We start from the raw sequence: 20551 nt of genomic DNA, 5'->3' as shown, positions 1-20551 counted from the left end.
AGAGACCATAGCAAAAATCAACAAAGCCAAAAGCTGGTTCTTTGAGAAGATAAATAAAATTGACAAGCCATTAGCCAGACTCATCAAGAAGCAGAGGGAGAAGAATCAAATCAACAAAATTAGAAATGAAAATGGAGAGATCACAACAGACAACACAAAAATACAAAGGATCATAAGAGACTATTATCAGCAACTATATGCAAATAAAATGGACAACTTGGAAGAAATGGATAAATTCTTAGAAAAGTACGACTTCCCAAAACTGAACCAGGAAGAAATAGAAAATCTCAACAGACCCATCACAAGCACGGAAATCGAAACTGTAATCAGAAATCTTCCAGCAAACAAAAGCCCAGGACCAGATGGATGCACAGCTGAATTCTACCAAAAATTTAGAGAAGAGCTAACACCTATCCGACTCAAATTCTTCCAGAAAATTGCAGAGGAAGGTAAACTGCCAAACTCATTCTATGAGGCCACCATCACCCTACTACCAAAATCTGACAAAGATGCCACAAAAAAAGAAAACTACAGCCAGTATCACTGATGAACATGGATGCAAAAATCCTTAACAAAATCCTAGTAAACAGAATCCAACAACATATTAAAAAGATCACACATCATGACCAAGTGGGCTTTATCCCAGGGATGCAAGGATTCTTCAATATCTGCAAATCAATCAATGTAATACACCACATAAACAAATTGAAAAATAAAAACCATATGATTATTTCAATAGATGCAGAGAAAGCCTTTGACAAAATTGAACATCCATTTATGATAAAAACCCTCCAAAAAGTAGGAATAGAAGGAACATACCTCAACATAATAAAAGCTATATATGACAAACCCACAGCAAACATTATCCTCAATGGTGAAAAACTGAAAGCATTTCCCCTAAAGTCAGGAACAAGACAAAGGTGCCCACTCTCAACACTACTATTCAACATAGTTTTGGAAGTTTTGGCCACAGCAGTCAGAGCAGAAGAAGAAATAAAAGGAATACAGATAGGAAAAGAGGAAGTAAAACTCTCACTGTTTGCAGATGACATGATCTTCTACATAGAAAACCCTAAAGACTCTACCAGAAAATTACTAGAGCTAATCAATGAATATAGTAAAGTTGCAGGATATAAAATCAACACACAGAAATCCCTTGCATTCCTATACACTAACAACGAGAAAACAGAAAGAGAAATTAAGGAAACAATTCCATTCACTATCGCAACAAAAAGAATAAAATACTTAGGAATATATCTACCTAAAGAAACAAAAGACCTATATATAGAAAAGTATAAAACACTGGTGAAAGAAATCAAAGAGGACACAAGTAAATGGAGAAATATACCATGTTCATGGATCAGAAGAATCAATATTGTGAAAATGAGTATACTACCCAAAGCAATCTATAGATTCAATGCAATGCCTATCAAGCTACCGATGGTATTCTTCAGAGAACTAGAAGAAATAATTTCACAATTTGTATGGAAATACAAAATCCTCGCATAGCCAAAGCAATCTTGAGAAAGAACAATGGAACTGGAGGAATCAATCTGCCTGACTTCAGGCTCTACTACAAAGCCACAGTCATCAAGACAGTATGGTACTGGCACAAGGACAGAAATACAGATCAATGGAACAAAATAGAAAGCCCACAGATAAATCCACGCACCTATGGACACTTTAACTTTGACAAAGGAGGCAAGAATATACAATGGAGAAAAGACAATTTCTTTAACAAGTGGTGCTGGGAAAACTGGTCAACCACTTGTAAAAGAATGAAACTAGAACCCTTTCTAACACCATACACAAAAATAAACTCAAAAGGGATTAAAGATCTAAACATAAGACCAGAAACTATAAAACTCCTAGAAGAAAACATAGGCAAAACACTCTCCGATATAAACCACAGCAGGATCCTCTATGACCCACCTCCCAGAATATTGGAAATAAAAGCAAAAATAAACAAATGGGGCCTAATTAAAATTAAAAGCTTTTGCACAACAAAGGAAACTATAAGCAAGGTGAAAAGACAGCCTTCAGAATGGGAGAAAATAATAGCAAATGAAGCAATGAACAAACAGTTAATCTCAAAAATATACAAGCAACTCCTGCAGCTCAATTCCAGAAAAATAAACGACCCAATCAAAAAGTGGGCCAAAGAACTAAACAGACACTTCTCCAAAGAAGACATACAGATGGCTAACAAACACATGAAAAGAAGCTCAACATCACTCATTATCAGAGAAATGCAAATCAAAACCACAATGAGGTACCATTTCACACCAGTCAGAATGGCTGCTATCCAAAAGTCTACAAGCAATAAATGCTGGAGAGGGTGTGGAGAAAAGAGAACCCTCTTACACTGTTGGTGGGAATGCAAACTAGTATAGCCACTATGGAGAACAGTGTGGAGATTCCTCAAAAAACTGGAAATACAACTGCCATGTGACCCAGCAATCCCACTGCTGGGCATACACACTGAGAAAACCAGAATTGAAAGAGACAACGTGTACCCAATGTTCATCGCAGCACTGTTTATAATAGCCAGGACATGGAAGCAGCCTAGATGTCCATCAGCAGACGAATGGATAAGGAAGCTATGGTACATATACACAATGGACTATTACTCAACCATTAAAAAGAATACATTCGAATCAGTTCTAATGAGGTGGATGAAACTGGAGCTTTTTATACAGAGTGAAGTAAGCCAGAAAGAAAAACACCAATACAGTATACTAACACATATATATGGTATTTAGTTAATCGGTAAAGATAACCCTGTATGCGAGACATCAAAAGAGACACAGATAAATAGAACAGCATTATGGACTCTATGGGAGAGGGCGAGGGCGGGATGCTATGGGAGAATGGCATTGAAGCATGTAAATTATCATATGTGAAACAAATCGCTAGTCCAGGTTCGATGCATGATACAGGGCGCTTGGGGCTGGTTCACCGGGATGACCCAGAGGGATGGGATGGGGAGGGAGGTAGGAGGGGGGTTCTGGAGGGGGAAAACATGTACACCCATGGTGGATTCATGTCAATGTATGGCAAAACAAATACAACATTATAAAGTTAAAAAATAGATAAACTAATTTAATAAAAAAAAATAGGAAACAGCTTACTAAGTAGTTAAAGGAAATGGAAGCAACGCCATAGTATTGCACAGAGGTGTGTTTGGGCAGTGAGTCAGAGTGCCTCTTCCCTAAAGTTATGACACTTTTTCAGAGGGAATTATTAGGCCAATGGCTTGGTTCTGCTCCTAACACCTTCAACTTGTTCTATCACCTTCCTTTGTACTTGTTTGTGTGTAGGGCTCTGGTTTCTTTAAAGAATAATAGCTAATTTTTTGCCAAATCTATAAACTGTTGGACTTTGTGCTATACTGTTTATAAGCAATTTTGTTTAATGAGCAACTTTAGGTCCCTAGGATGACTTGAGCTACAAAGAGGTCTCTGATGATTTACTCTAAGGATCCAAAAGCTTCTTTATCTTATCTTCTAGTACCTATGGAGGTTTCCTATAGAATAGTTGACAGGAAGGTATTCCCATCTCCATTTAGGGTAGCTTCACAGGAGATTTATTTAAATAACATCCCCCCAAATTGAGAGAAGGTAAAAGATGAATTTACTGACACTAAGGTTAGATCTTTCTTTGTGACCTGAGTGTCACGTACTCCAATCTTCTTCTATGTGAATAGCTGCTGTTTACATAATCAACTCAACTGGCTGTGTAGAGGCCAAAACAAACAGGAAGATGGCCACAAAGTTGGTCAGTTTTGTCATGATCTGCTTTTTTCTGTTATTTAAACACAGTCTAAATGCTAAACAGTAGAATGAATAATAAAAAGAAGTTGGACTCTCTTTAAGGGTTTAATACAATGTGATTCTTTTCCCAAGGATGTTTTTAATGGATCCATGTCAAGAAGATAGGGGCAAGGTAGAAAGTATGAGCATAAGCTGACCTTCTCAAGGTTTCCTCCGGTCAAGGAATGCAATGCTTATATCATATGCAGGAAAAAATCCAAGCTAATTTTTCTTTGGTGCCTAGGATATCTTCTTGGAATTTAAAAGGAGTAATGTTGATGATTTGCACATAATCAAGGAAAGGACATGCCACTTTTCATGGAACTCTATTTTAGAGTAACGCATGGCCAAAAGACAAGCTGATCAAGAAAGCCTAATGAGGTGAGAAAAAACAAATGAGTAAAATCATAGAAAACCACATCAAGTATACTTCCAAACCAGCATTTCCTTCAGCCATGTGGTGGCATTTTTCTCAGAATGCTGCCCCTGTAAAAATGGCTGACCCAAGATGTAGCCTATACTAGCCACTTCACCCTTCCCATGCCCAAACACCTTGGCTTTGAGCCAGACCCCCAAAGAGCAGGTAGAAGTTACCATTCCAGACAGCTAAATATAGTGAGAGAAATGGAATACCCAGTTTTTCCCAAGTCAAGCAGGACCTCAAAAAAAGCAAAAAAAGACTTTGGATTTGTTGGATAATTTAGACAGCTGTAAGGATGACTCTTGTAGCATAATTAGTTCCCAGGAGCTAATAGCCAGTGGAAAGAAATATACAACCCTCTGAATTACTTGTTGTAATAGACAAGTCCAAACAAACCATAAAGAACCAGTGTCACATAATTGAAAAATAAAATGTGTAAACAAGCTGGCAGCTTCTGTGAGCCTGACTTCCTGCCCATGCTCTCCACAGAAGTGTGAAAAATCTAGGATTTAAAGTCAGAAAACTACTACAATATTGTAAAGTAATTAGCCCCCAACTAAAATAAATAAATTTATTTAAAAAAAAAAATAAAGTCAAATTGTCATCAGAGAAGTTAAAACAATGTTTTCCCATCTGCACCAAGAATTGCCATTGTATTACTAACTTGCAGCTTTTACTACTTGAGCTGAAAACGTGTACATTGCTGTTCATTTTCACACGTGCTTTTGTAATTGTCTGTGTCTCAGGCAATAGATTATGTCCCGTTCCCACATATTTGCTCCCCTTCTCTCCATGTGGGTTATGCCCCCCACTTGATGCGATACAATTTTTCAGGGCCTCCTTCAGAATGCATATGCATCCTTGACCCCTTGGAATTGAGATTGTGCATTTGTATATATGTTTAATTTTCTATATATTATGATGTTTGGACAACTTAAAAACCTTTTCTGGCTGGGGAAAGACTGCCCCTCCCGGGGCTAGGTATTTTTTGGAAAGTAGAAGAGCTTAAAAATAAATGTTGTTCTGGGAAAGTTTAAGAAAAATAAAATAAATAAATAAAGTCAGAGAGCCAGTTTAACACCCATCTCATTTTAGTTCTCTCAGTATCATTTCTCAGCCTTTCTCAGTGTCGTTATCTATAAAATGAGAAGGATAACTACAGTGAGGATTAAGTAATAATAAGAATAAATATGTACACTGTGTAAATGTTTGCTGGCATTAGGAAAACCTCCAGCTCTGTCCTCTTCTATTGCACCTACTTTTCAGTCTCTCAGGATGAAGGAGATATGGCAGTGATAGAAAGAGATGTCTCTTGGACCAGAAAATAAGTATCACTCTGTTATGTAAGATCTTCAGGTCTCTGTGCACTACATATATTTTTCAACTTCATCAGTCTCCTAGTGAGTATATCCAAGATCTCTCAACTGACTCCTTAGTTATATATGTAAATTAAACCATCTCTTATGCCCCCTCCAATACCAAATCGTTTGGGAACTCATTGGGCATAGAGGGTGGATCAATGTGACTAAATTATTAGTCAGAGAACAAACATTCCAGGTAAGTAATGCTGTTTTCTCCCATAGATTAAATACATTCTCACCTGCAGCGAACTAATGGGCTCCAGGGATCTTTCTGTATATATTTAACCATGAGATATCTAAGTGGCAAAGTTAACAATAATCAGAGGGCAGGTGCAAGGAACCAAGAACCTTTTTACAAATATTATTTTTCCTTAAGGGAAATGAGACACACCTTTAACATAGCAGTTCTGTAACTGAAACAAGAAGCAAAGAGATGTGGGGAGAGAGAGACTGGCCAATAGGAACAGGATCTGTTAGAGCAAGTCAGCTCAAACTCTAACCTTGGCAAGAAAAGAAATTCAGGAACACAGACAAACTTTTTTGAGCTTGGTGACCCAGGATAAAATCCTTGGACCATACTTTGAACAATTTCTTCTCTCGACCTATCAAATCTATACTCCATCGGTTATTCCTTTGAGAGCCTATATATTTTCTTCTCATTTTCCATTTCTACTTGTCTCTGCCATCTTACCATCTTCTGCCTCTATACTCAAGTCTCTGGTAACTAGCGTTTCAGAGTCTCCAAACCAAACTGCCCAAGTGACCATTTCGAATAGGTCTATATAGTCACACTTTGGAACAAAATGCAAGGTGAGCTTTCTGTGGTCTACAGGTCTGAGCTCTTCTGCATGATAAGCAGTCCTTTATAATCTGACTCCACCCTACCAACCTATCCTTATTTTCCAGTCAGACTGGCTTCCTCACCAATCTCCCATGAACACACAGGCACACACCCACACTGCTTCATTGTGCCTTCCATTGCTACACACATGCTGCTCGCTCTTGTATAAAATGCCCTGCTTCTCCAACTACATAATCCTAACCCTTCTCATTCTTCAGGACTTGGATTTAGTTTCACATCCTCCACGAGGCCTTCTTTCACTCCTACAATACTCATTTAACATCTTCTTTGTACCATAGAATCTATCATTTCACAAACCATCTACTTATTGTTCACCACTTATTACATGAGCATTAGACTCATCTCGATAATGAGATAATAAATTAGGTCACAAAATGCTGGCCTTCGTATCCAATATGACCCCAAGCACATTTTGTTTGATCCCTCATCTTTGCTTTTTTCAATTTTAATATTTTGGCACACCCTCATCATTATTTGTGAAATTTCCTCAGTGAAATCCATCTTCTGCCATCAATCCCCAAATTATTGAACTTAAGAATAACAATATCAGAATGTGAATCATTAAAGCTTCTAAATCTTGAGTGTAGGAGAAAAGGCATTGCCTGAATTAGAAAAAAATCACTGAACAATGGTTTAAGAGATCCGGCTTCTAGGCACCACCCTGTCACCAGCTCTGTGATCCTGGTTAAGCCACAGTGTTTCTATAAAATGAAGGGGTTGGACTGGGCAACCTCTATGATCTCTTCCAGCTCTTTCTTTCTATGATTATAAAGCTGTCAACAAGGTATCAGAGCCCAATTTGGCCATGTCTGAAAGGCAGAAGGAAAGAGGTTTCTCTCCAGGAAATAGAAAAAACTCCAGTGCCTTCTCTTTATAATCAAAATATTAACCTTTGGGGGAAAGTTCATATCAAATTATTTCCATTTATTAGGTGGTATGGGGCTTCCCTGGTGACTCAGTGGTAAAGAATCCGCCTGCAGTGTAGGAAAGTGCCTGCAATACAGGAGACGCAGGTTCCATCCCTGGGTTGGGAAGATCCCCTGGAGAAGGAAATGGCAAACCACTCCAGTATTCTTGCCTGGGAAATCCCATGGACAGAGGAGCCCGGTGTGCTACAGTCCATGGGGTAGCAAGAGTCAGACATGACTTAGTGACTAAACCACCACCACCATTAGGTAGTATAAGAATTTTCAGGTCAAATATAAAACAGGTAACTGGTTGGTTTCCACTATTTGAAAGTTATAATGTATAGTTTGAATCAACTCAGTAATGGCGACTCTTGAATTTGGGTATGATGAGGTTACATCAGGAAGTTACATGAAAATTTAACAGATACCCAGTTCAAGTTTGGGGAGGAAGGACTCTAAGGATACATGTTGAATGCCATAGAGTAGACTTACATAAAATCCTGAAAAACAAATATTTCTCCTATATTCTAGCCAAATGTATATTTTAAGAAATACTAACAAAATCTGCTATAAAGCTTTGAGATCTTTTTTCTTTCCTTTTCTTTTCATATTGAAAATGAGTTTTTTTAAGACAAAATAAAGAGAAAACAAACTATCATAAGGTACCTGTGAAAAATAATTTATAGAAGAATGCATAGAAGCAGGAGAGTTTTCCAAGGGGAGAGGAGTAGTCAAGAAGGAAATGAAGTTAAAAGGAGTTCTTCCATGGATGCTAGTTAGGTAAGACTGGCAATTGTGTCACAAAATCAGTCATAGTATGATTCAGCTTTGGAGATCGAGTGCATGCATTCATTTTTCATTCATTCACTCATCAAGGGCTTAGGTAATATGCTGGGCACTTGGAATATAATAAAGGGAAAGACACAGTGTCTGTCCCATGAGAACTCATCATCGAGTGGAAAGACAAACAGGGTCTGCATTAGCACTGTATCTGACTGAGGGCTCACTGTGTGCTGGGCACTGTGCTGAGCTCACCAGCCCCAAGAGGCAGCTACCATTATCATCCCTGTACCAGGGATGAAGAGACTAAGACTTGGGGAGTTTCCATAACTTACCCCAGTGCTACGATCTGAACGTTTCTGTCCCCCCACAAATTGATACGTTGAAATGGTAACCTCCATTACAATGGTATTAGGAGGCAGGTCCTGTGATTAGAATCGGATTAGCCCCCTTACAAAATATGACCGAGAAACCCCTCACTTCTTCCTCTGCCATATGAGTTTACGCGCAGAAGGAACAATCTACGAGGAAGTGGACGCTCACAGCAAATCTGCCAATGCCTGGATCTTGAACTTCTCAGCCTTCAGAATTGTAAGAAAAATTCCTGTTGTATATAAGCCACCCAGTTTATGGTATTCTATTAGAACAGCTGAAATGAACTAAGACAGCAAAAGCTACCCAGCTAGGAAGTAGCAAGTTGGGCTTTCAAACCCAGGTCAGTCTACCTCCAAAGCCAGCACTCTCCACCCCAGCCCCACACGACACACTGACGTGATGTGTGGGAACAGAGACCGATGCAAATACTCTGGTCTCTGCTACTCACAGACATATCCGTTCTCACCAAGACGTACCTGTGAAACTGCAACCAGCACAAATTCCAAAAGGTGGAATAAATGGTTGGCTATCGGGTCTCTCACCAGAGCTCAAAAGAGCTAGGTCTTTTTCTGTGGATTCATGGCCTCTGGCTTCAGCAGCATACAAAGCTGGTGTGTGCAAAACTACCCAGGATGTGGTAAACTACAACTAGACCAAGGCCACAGCGGGACCAACACAAAACACTTCCCCTGCTTCAGATTCTCTGCTGATTTCCGAAAGACATACACACACACAAACACAAACACACTCCATTGCCACAGCAGTTCCCCCAGAGAGTAGTTTATTTAAAAAATACCTTCTTCATCCTACCAAAACAGAAACAATATTTTAAACATGTTTGAAAACTAAAAATAAATAGAACGCAAAAAAAAGAAAAAAAAAAACAAAAACACAAAACCTCTTCCTGAAAGTTAAGACCCCAGGAGACTAGGGAAAAAAGACTCTGAATAGCTCAGTGGCTGTTTGGTCCTCCTAGGCTGATAGAGCAGCTGCCAAACTAAGAGGACCCAAGAGGAGCCTCTAAGAGTCACACCCGCAAAGAACCATAAAGCTTCGGGGGCCCTGGGGAGGATTTTTCAGGTTTAGTGAGACCATGGCCCCACCTGCTCTAACGCCAGCCTGAGGCTCTCATGGGAGACCTGTTTTGAATTATAACACCAGTGGAGAAGGGGTTTTGCTTATTTACCTTAATGTACCTTCTCGTCTTTTTTTTTTCTGCTGGTTTTAATCTAGTATGCCATAAAATGTTCAGTGTCCTGTGAGGAGAAGACTTGCTTCACACAAAGGCAAAGGAAAGATTTTTGCCTGCAGTAAGGTGCTAGAAATACCTGACCCACCAGCATTGCCTCCTTTTCTCAAGGCCCCATTAAGGATGGAGTCCTAGGTATGATGCAAGAGAACTTATGTAAGCCTCACAAGTCTTGAGATATTATTCATCCTTTTTGGAGGAGAAAAAAAGTGGTGAGACTCTGGACAATACCAAATAATTTGCTGAGTATCACACAACTAGTCAGTGGGGGCCACAGCTAAAGATCTCTCTGACCTCAGTGACCAGCAAGAGGATCCTTTCTGTGGAAAGCAAGCGGTGAGAAAAAATTGTAAAGAGAAGATTTTTAAAAATGGACATCTTTATTGTTTGTTTCTTTAATTACTTACTTACTTGAGTAGCAATTACAAGTACCAAGAAAACATTTAAAGCTTCATTAAAAGGCATACTGTGAAATGTAAGACTCGCCTTTTCAGTTCTCTCTCAGCTCCCCACTTCCTTCATCAGAGTCAACTGCTGATAATCAAAATAGGTTGCACATACACAGATATACACATGTGTACATATGGCTTTTTTTCTTTTACATAAATGGCATCATTGTCTATCCCTTCTTAGATACTCAGTATATCTTGGAAATTTTCCACAATGGTACATATAGACTTGCTTCATTTTTTTTTAACAATTGGTAAAAGAATCTGCTGTATGGATGTGCGATCATTTAACTAATTCTTCATTAAGTGGACATGTAGATGGCTTCAAATCTTTTGCTATTGTAAACAATATTGTATAAATATATATTTGCCCTTGAACACATGCTAGTATACTTTGGGAATACACAGTAAGAAGTAAAATTCCTCAGTCAAGAGTATCTGCATTTTAAATCTTGGTAGATATAGAATCAAATTATGGCCTCCCAAAAAAGTGTGCACCAATTTACAATCCTTAAAGTGTATACTTACACCGGCTCCCCCACTGTCTCTAAAACACTGTTCCATCCTGTGTTGAAAAGAAAAGCACCCATATGTTCACCTCTCCCTTTAAAAATCACACACTTCCTTCAGAGAGAAGAGGAGAACCCTATTTGTTCAGGCCTGGGCATTAGATTCCCAGAGTAAAGGGAGATTTTTTTGGAGATTCTTAAACTGCAGAAGATGCTGACTAAAAGCATTTGGTCCTCAACTAGATGATGTCAGCAAAGTAGGAAAATCCCTGAAAATAAGCAATTGGCTGTGACTAATCAGCTCAATCCACTAGGGGACCATCAGAGCCACACAAGTGACCCCTGGGTATCCAGGTAACCCCACCAGCCTGCTGCCTAAAATGGCCAGGTGAACGGGGAGCCAGGAAGAGAATGCCTGCCACAAGCAGGAGCTCTCAAAACCTACTTTCAGCCCCTGTTTCTTGGGGGAAAAGAGCATGAGGGAGGGACAATACACCAGAAACTTAAAATTAAAGAGACACTGCAAAGTACTGAACAACTTCCTAACTATTGAAATGAGGGGGAAATGGATATAGTAGAAAATGGAACAGCCTATAGTTTATTTTCCAATATAAAAATCTTCTAGAGTGAATAACCCCTAATGAGTTTGCAACACCAGTATCTCCAGTGGGGCAATCCTATCAAAACTATAGGAGGGCGAGGGTGGGATGCTATGGGAAAATGGCATTGAAGCATGTAAATTATCATACGTGAAATGAATCGCCAGCCCAGGTTCGATGCATGATACAGGGTGCTCGGGGCTGGTGCACCAGGATGACCCGGAGGGATGGGATGGGGAGGGAGGTGGGAGGGGGGTTCTGGAAGGGGAACACATGTACACCCATGGTGGATTCATGTCAATGTATGGCAAAACAAATACAATATTGTAAAGTTAAAAAACAGATAAATAAACTAATTAAAAAAAAAAAACAAACTATAGAATATGGCCAGAACCCTGGGCTTCAAAGGCTAAGAGTATATGAGCCACACACTTTGTCTTCATTTTACTTATCTAGACCTGCTAAAAGTCTGGGTTTGACATCCTTTCAGGATGCATTACAAAATGTTCCTCTGCTACTTGCAATCACCTTGCTGAAGTGTTGATTATCAATACCTGGGGAAAAGATCCTGCTGGCACTATGGCCTGCAGAGGACAGAAAGGAAGGGCAGCAGCTTAGAAGATCTTTGAGGGTGAACTGACATGGAAGGAACTTCATCTCTAGAGGAAGTTATGAGGTCCGAAGAGTGGTCATATTAATGATTGTTCAAAGCTGGTCTTGATTTTTGAGCTTTTGCACAGATATGACGTGAACAAGTAAATATGCATTGCTAACACCACCTGTCGAAAATTTTTAAACCAGGTGGTTGCCCAATAGAGCTGAATATGTTAATCATTGAGGGAAGGAGCCGCCCCCCACCACCCCCCCAGCAAGCAACAGAATGCCTTCTAATTATTATTTGTGCTTTTTCCCAATTAGCAACTAATAGCACATTGTCATGGAGGCATTGTTGGAAGTTATTTGCCTCCTGTAGATGTATTCAGATACTTAAATGTAGGTTTCTAGGCTAGACACATATTATTATAAAAATTACAAGGCTGAAAAAAAAAAAAAAACTATTTCAGATGGACCTGTTTCAATTCATCGGATGTGGAGTAGTCTCCAGGTCAGCTTCACAGGCAATTGGAGGCTGCTGGATAGAATTTTCTGTTGCCCAGACCACATCCTGTCAGCAATACATGTGAGTTAACCTGATTTGCCACTGTTAGCTGTACTCCTCTGAAATCGCTCCAAATCAGTCACTAATTCATTTCCAAGTATCATCCATCACTATTCAGATGAGCTTCACTTCGTTCTCATTGATTGAGCCTGATTGACTGATTGATGGATTTCTTTATTAGTCTGTCAACTAGACAGAGAAAAAATAATTTGGAACATTCATCTTCAAATTGCATTCCAGGGATCATTTAGCTCAATGTGGGTTTCTATGATTATCTCTCTTCCTCCATTCTGCTGAGCCTTTTCTCTATTAGGTACCTCTGATAGAAAGTTTCCATGAGCAAGAATGAGCAAGAATCTAAGAAAAAATAGATGAAGAAAATTTAGAATCCTGACAGAAGGAAATAAATAAGTTGGAGATCAAATTTCACCTAAGAAGACTGGTCCTCAAAGTTTTAGGTGGAAGATATCTTTTTAAAAATGCACATATACTCTTAGTTCTCTTACGTGAAATGCCTTGAGATGACTCTGGGAATATGTTAAGTAAAACCTCTGATAATAAAGCAATTCCATACCTAAATTGAATCTATCAACATGTTATGCTTAAGGATTTCTGCTCACTAACCTCAGAGAAAACTATCAATTACAGTAGTTATATGAGAGCTAAGCATATAACTGCTGAGCAAGTTGTTCTACGTTCCTACAAATGGGAAATCCACAGGTCACCTAGAAGCTTTCCCTGTCCACCAACAGCCTTTAGAGATGCTATTTTTGCCTGCACGTCCTTTAAATTAAATTTTATTTCAGAGAGGTTTTAACCAAAATGGATTATAGGAATGTTTACTAAAATGAAAGCAGACCTCAATCAAATATGTCCGGACTAAACCACACAATTATGTGAATTCAGCTGATTTAAGTAGTGGTGAGACTTGAGGTAAATTGATAAGTGACTTAAAGAGATTACAAAAGGGTAGGGCTAACCGTCTCATGTAGAAACTTCCTCAGAGATCAATTCATCCATCAGGGTCCTCCTAGTATTTCACCTAAACTCACACATGTAGGTAGGTGTAGAGCCAAGACAAAACTCAGGTATTCTAACTTCTTGTTAACCTGTTGCAAATGAATGAGACTAAAGGAACCATTTTATAGGACTCTGAACAGTTTTCATTTTATAGGACTCTGAATGGTTTTCATTAACTCACATTAGATAATTAATGCAATTTTTAATAGACTTTATTTTTGGAGCTTATTTATTCCTACATTCATTTATTTCCTCTTTATTCTCTCCCACCTTGGTCTGAAAAGTGATCTGAGGTAGTTTATAGAGACACATGTGATGCAACAAGGTAAAGCATGCATATCAATATAAGAGAAAAAAAAATTTCCAACACTTTAGGAATATTCATTTGGCACAAGAAAACACACTTCCATTATAAGAAATTCTGAAAATAGTTTTACTAATTAAGAATAATCTGCTAGCGCTGTTCACAATAGCCAAGACATAGAAACAACCTAAATGTCCATCTACAGACAAATGGATAAAGATGTGTTACACATATACAATGGAATACTATTTAATCATGAAAAAGAACTAAATAATGCCATTTGCAGTAACATGAATGGATCTGAAGATTACCATATTAAGTGAAGTAAATCAGAAAGAGAAAGACAAATACCATATGATATCACTTATATGTGGAATCTACAATATGACACAAATGAATCTATCTATGAAGCAGAAACAGACACACAGACATAGAGAACAGACTTGTAATTGTTCTGGGGTTGGGAGAGGGATGGAGTGGGAGGTTGGGGTTAGCAGATGTAAACTTTTATAAACAGAATGGATTAACAACAAGGTCCTACTGTATGGCACAGAGAACTATATTCAATGTCCTGTGATAAACTATAATAGAAGGGAATGTAAAAGCAAAAAAAAATAAAATAATCTGCTAGTTTGTGAGGCTTTATTACTCTATTTTGTGATGAGATTCTTCTTATCCGTGCGCATTTTGAGGTTTTTTTTAACCATTATATCCCTGAATCTCATTTCAGTTTCTGCAGAAGATTGAAATCCAGACACATCGCTAACCCAAAAGCATACTATAGATGAGTTCCAGCCAAGATATGAATGTTAAATGCATAAGTAGCTCCTCTACTAAAAAGTCCGTAGCTGATCCAAGGCCCCTGCCTCATCTAGGATGGGCTCGGACCTTCAAGCTGTACAGTCAATGAGTGACAGCTGCTGAGGGCTTCCAGAAACCCTGGAGGGACCTGGCACGTTTTACATCTAGTTAAGTTCATGAAACTACAGTGATTAGGAGTAGGGCTTTGTTTAAAAATTGTTATAATTTAAGAATGCAACAGCGTACCTTTTCCTCAGTCTTTGACTTTCTTTTGATGAGCTCACTTCTTAAACTTAGAAGACCAGAGAACAATATTTTTGCTGCCAGTAGATAAAATTGGTGCCACTGACAGCAATGTGAATAAAGTTTATAATTCGGGGTCATAATTTTGTCTTTATACTAAATGCTTCAATTTAAAATTATAAATGCTCATTCAGTTTTCAAGACCTAGTTCTAATACCACCTCCACTGAAGCCCCTAGGCAGATTAGGCTGTGTGGTTTTTGTTTCTGTTTTGCTATTCTCCACACCACATTGTAATCATGTAATTTGCCTGTCCTGTTTCCCTGACCAAATTTCTAAAAGGCAGGAGACAAGACTATTTGGCTTTTTTGATAGACAGTAGACACCCAATAAGTGCTTAATGGAAAAACAACCATCACCATTTTGATAAAAATCCATATGATGTTTTAAGCTGTTTTCTTTCAATCAGACTGCAGTAGGATCAGGAGGTAATTCCATCAGAATCAGAGGATATCTTCTGGTGTAAGTCCAGGCTTTGGAAACAAGCTTCAAGTCAGAGAAGAAGGCAGCTGGAATAGGTGAGAAAGACTAAAAATCAGTGCCTCCTTTATTTCCTTATGCCTTTTGTCTTCTTTATCAGTTGCTGGAAGCAATACAGAGTAATGTGGTAGACATCTGCTGTTTTTGTCCACTCTGCTGCCTTTCTTCCTTCTTCTGGAAATAGCATGCTGATTTTTCTTTGGAGGAACTATTCCACCAGACACAGGCAAGTGTGACTGCCAGTTTAGACACCTTGCCCTCTAGCCAAGGGTGGGTACCTGGCTGGAGCAAAGCTGATCAGACTCCCATCTCTGGAATATGAACAAGGGGCAAAAGCAGCAGCCCCGGCTTTCCAGACCCCCAGTGGCCACAATTTCTGGCCCTTCTAAGCCTCTTGCCTTGACTTTCTTCTTGCTTGTTCGAGCTTCCCTGCTTGCAATAAGCTACTTCTGTACTTCAATTCTGCTTATGTGATAGCAGCCAACAAATGGTAACTGACAGAAGCAGTGAATTGAAGATTAAAATTCTATCTGATTTATCTGAAAATCTAGCAAGAAAGAATAACCCTGGATGTCTCCAATCTATCCCCAGATTCAATTTACCTCACCCAGTCCAGGTAAATAATCTCAGAAATGCAAATCCTCCTTTCAAATATGTATCCTGTTCCTAAAGTAACCCAGCTGTCCCATCTACTTCCCAGGACAGCCCCAACACACCACGTTTAGAGAAGCAACCCAGTCAACTTGAAGACCCCTGCAGTACTCAACCCGAACCCATCAGTTTCTTGCTTAAATACCCACCTACTTTGCCACAAAAACATGGGCACTTTTTCATTATTATGAGATTCCCAAGTCAGCCATATGTCATTAGCACACTCCCAGTTTGTTGGTCCACCAACAGTCACAAATGGGGAGCCTAATTATATTACTTCTTATTTAATAAGTTTAGAGTTCTTACTCTGTTCCAGGCATTATTCAAAGTGCTTTAATTCATTTAATCCTTATAAACCACCCCCATGAGATAAGAACAAATAGGGTGAGGCATAAAGGTCTTTATCAGATTGCCCCAAGTGTCAAAGCCCATAAACAGCAAAATTAGGATTCTAAGTTCTAAGGAATCCTGTTCTAAGTCTGTGCTCTGAACCACCAAGCCATGCTTTGAGGATGATGAGTTTATTACATGGCCAATTAAAGGGAAGGGCTAATCATATTTCAATGCAGCAGCTGACAGGGTCCATTCACATGGAAATAAGATTAGTCCCCACATGTCAAAAACCTAAAAACATCAAGTCATTTAGCTTGCCCTCCAGGCCTCCTTCTTCCTTAAACTCCATGGACACAAGCCAAAACAATCCTATAGCAGTTTCCATTCATACTGAGAAAATTCTGACGCCTTGAGTGGAAGGTACCTTGCTTCTTTAACTGGCCTGAAACAGACATGTTAATTTTTTAGAAAGCTTGAAATGTAAATCTAGTCCTAAACTTTTACTCCCTGTTGTAATACAGTGTTTCACCACCTCTGGAGTGGAGGGAGATGTTACTGCATTTGTTCAATCACGCTTGTGCCCTCCTGGACATGGGGCCCCTCCTCTCTCCCACAGGACTGTTAAACCACTTAGAAACCAGGTAGGTAGGTGATTTTTATCATCTTCTTGGTTTTCAAATTGCAGTTAAAACTTATTATAGTCATGATAGTCTTATTGAACTTTATATATATATATATACTTATGTATATATATTTTTTTTTACTTTTTTTACTTTCCTTGAAATTTTAGAAGTTTTGCAGAAGTGTATCTAAAGCAAGAATTTGCATATTGAATATCTCAATTTAACCTGTGAAGCCGTAGCTCTAATAACTTCTTCCACTGATCACTATAGTCCAAATAGATTTGGTTCCATGAACATTAAACACTCCATGCTATGCAGAACATTCTTGATATAATGACATATAAAGTGTCAGCATCAATTTTTAACATTTTTCTTCAATCAGGGTGAAATATAACTAAAGGTTAGTAGTGGGTATCTGTAGGAAGTAAAATCATAAGCGAATTCTAACTTCTTGTACTTTTCTAATTTTACATATCATCTATAAAAACATATTTCTTTGATAAACAAACAAAGCAGTGTTAGCAAGAACATTAAGCTTTAGTGGCTTAGCCGGTAAAGAATCAGCCTGCAATGTAGAAGACCCAGGTTCGATCCCTGGGTCAGGAAGATCCCCTGGAAAAGGGAATGGCAACCCACTCCAGTATCCTCGCCTAGGGAATCCCATGGATTCAGTCTACAGGCTACAGTCCATACGGTCACAAAGAGTCTAAGCACACACATACCTTTATTACGCTTATGGTATCATATAGTATCACAGTTATACTGTGATAGGTACTTTTTTCTAATTTGTTATCAATAAGAAAAGTAAAATGAGCAGAACACCCTGCTGTTTATTTTCAAAGTAATCGAGAAATAGGTAAAAAAAATTACTACAGTAAGTGGAAAACTAATTTTCATTCTAATTCCATAGGTATATTCAGACCCTAAAAGAATCCTTCTTGCCTAGAAAAGCAGTCGAGTGTCAGAGGGCCTAGAGTGTGAATGAGATCTGCCTCCCAACTGCCCAGGGATGGTTACATCACTTTCTGCGCCTCAGTGTTCTCAACTGCGAAATGGAGATAATACCGTCTAGTTCACAGGGCTCTGAAGGCACCTAGGACAGGTTGTGGCACAGAAGAGCCACCCAATACAGGTCCATTTACTCATTCAACAAAAGCTTGCTACAGGCCTTCTCTGTGTCAGCACTTGCAAAGAATAGGGAAAAATAAAATAGAGGATAAAGACAGTGTGTTCGAGCTTAGTCTTGTTCGACTCTTTGAGACCCCACGGACTGTAGCCCCCAGGCTCTCCTGCCCATGGAATTTTCCAGGCAGGAATACTGGAGTGGGTTGCCATTTCCTACTCCAGGGGATCTTCCCGACCCAGGGACTGAACCCACATCTCCTGCATCTCCTGCACTGGTAGGCTGGTTCTTTACCACCTGGGAAGCCCAAAGACTTAGTGCCTTCCCTCAAAGAGTTCGTGATCCAGAAACACAGATAAGGAATCAAACGTTTATGAGACAATAGGGAAGAATTAGAAGTCCTTGGAATCTTTATTAAACATTTTTAATTTATCAGTTCAGTTCAGTCGCTCAGTTGTGCCCGACTCTTTGGGACCCCATGGACCACAGCACGCCAGGCTTCCCTGTCCATCACCAACTCCTGGAGCTTGTTCAGACTCATGTCCATCAAGTCAGTGATGCCATCCAACCATGTCATCCTCTGTCGTCCCCTTCTCCTCCTTCCATCAGTATTTTCCAGTATCAGGGTTTTTTCTAATGAGTCAGTTCTTCGCATCAAGTGGCCAAAGTATTGGAGCTTCAGCTTCAGCATCAGTCCTTCCAATGAATATTCAGGGTTGATTTCTTTTAGAGTTGACTGGTTTGATCTCCTTGCTGTCCAAGGGACTCTTGGTAGTCTTCTCCAGCACTACATTTCAAAAGAATCAATTTCTACCAAACTTCAGTTCTACCACAGAGTTCCTATTTCTCCAGGTTATGGAAACTGAATCTCAGTTGAATTGGGATTCTGCCATTTCTCAGGGGCAGGTTGGGAATGGATGAACATCAGGTCCAGGTATTTACTGAACTGTCCTCCATCTGGTCTTCAGGAGTTGGGCCATGTAGGTCAAACTGTTGATTCTGTCCATGTTTCCTGTCTAAAGTACCTTGGGGCCCAACCCTGTTTAATCCCCTTGCCCCTTTACAGTACACAGGACCATTCGGTGGCTCCCACACTGCACAGGGCCCCAGGAAATGCAGCAGAGCCAGGCTCAGCCCTTCTCCACTCATGCCCCTCTCTGATGGAGCACAGGATGTCACCGTCTGCTCCCACACCGTGCCAAACTGTTGAGCCTCTGCGAGCTCCCTCAGGCCTGGGCACCTGGGTACTGTGCACGGCCATGACCACTCTGGGTTCTTCCCACCTCGCTGGCTCTCTTGAGGAAAAGAAACATGGTTTCCCTCTAGGCTCAGACTCTTCACACCTCTGGGACATTTCTGTCACTCTCCTTAGTCCTGTGCTGAGCTCAGGAAAAGGACCAGGTGAGATGACCAGGCAGAGTGCTTCACTCCTCTGTCGGAGGCCACAGTGTCTACTCACCCCTGGCATCCCCCTGTCCAGAGTGCTTTCTCCCTTCTGGAGCAAGGGAGCTTTAGTTGCTCAGCATGTGTTCTCCTGGTGGTGGGTTTATCTATGTACACATACCTTCTCACTCTCTGAAGGGCCCAGACTTTTGACTGACACTTAAAATCCAAGAAAAGACTGTATCATCTCATCCTTGATGCATCAAAGATGCAATACCAAGGCTGAGTCTGGGGTGACAAATAAAAGCTATCAGGTGATAACTAAAAACTCTTCAGTTCAGTTCAGTTACTCAGTCGTGTCTGACTGTTTGCAACCTCATGGACTGCAGCACGCCAGGCCTCCCTGTCCATCACCAACTCTCAGAGTTTACTCAAACTCATGTCCATTGAGTTGGTGATGCCATCCAACCATCTCATCCTCTGTCATTCCCTTCTCCTCCCACCTTCAATCTTTCCCAGCAACAGGGTCTTTTCAAATGAGTCAGTTCTTCTCATCAGGTGGGCAAAGTATTGGAGTTTTAGCTTTAGTATCAGTCCTTCCAATGAATATTCAGGACTGATTTCCTTTAGGATGGACCGGTTGGATCTCCTTACCCCACCACATAATGCAGAGGCCAAGATAGTTCAAAGGGAGAGAGAGCCTAACTGAGCTGGGGCACCCAGGGAGGGCTTCACAGTGAAAACCCAGCTGGAGCTAAGTCTACGAGGATGAGTCAGGGCTCAGCTACACAGTCAGATGGGGGAAGGTCATTCCACACAGAGGGAACAACATGTGCAAAGTGACACTGTTTATGAGTCAGGTTTTAAATTTCTCTCTCATAATTGCCTAAGTCATATAAATCATATCTCATTTTGAGACTGGAATAAGCATAGACAAAATTGTTTGAGCTGGAATTTACTTTAGGAATCATCTATCTAATCCCTGCATGTAACTGGCAAGGACACTGAGGCCCAAAATGATGACTTTCAACCTGATGTTCAAAAACA

At 39.9% G+C, this 20551-nt stretch overlaps 1 protein-coding gene across 8 annotated transcripts in view; it reads right to left on the bottom strand.

Annotated features, from left to right (window-relative positions):
* LOC145509620 (uncharacterized) overlaps positions 1–20551 on the bottom strand; it is a 533964-nt gene that overhangs the window by 382271 nt on the left and 131142 nt on the right. For 5 of the 8 annotated variants that reach the window (XR_014056240.1, XR_014056246.1, XR_014056247.1 and 2 more), the window contains exon 1: positions 8996–9136. The exons of the other annotated variants lie outside the window; for them this stretch is intronic. The gene's annotated coding sequence lies outside the window, so the exon portion shown is untranslated. Of the gene's footprint in view, positions 1–8995; positions 9137–20551 lie in introns of those variants that run through there. 8 annotated transcript variants of the gene reach the window in all.

Source organism: Giraffa tippelskirchi, chromosome 6, assembly GCF_054371585.1.
Source record: "Giraffa tippelskirchi isolate mGirTip1 chromosome 6, T2T-mGirTip1v1.2.pri, whole genome shotgun sequence".
Classification (NCBI taxonomy): Eukaryota; Metazoa; Chordata; class Mammalia; order Artiodactyla; family Giraffidae; genus Giraffa; species Giraffa tippelskirchi.
Note: the sequence above shows the minus strand (reverse complement) of the source record. Positions and strands in the feature narration are given on the sequence as shown.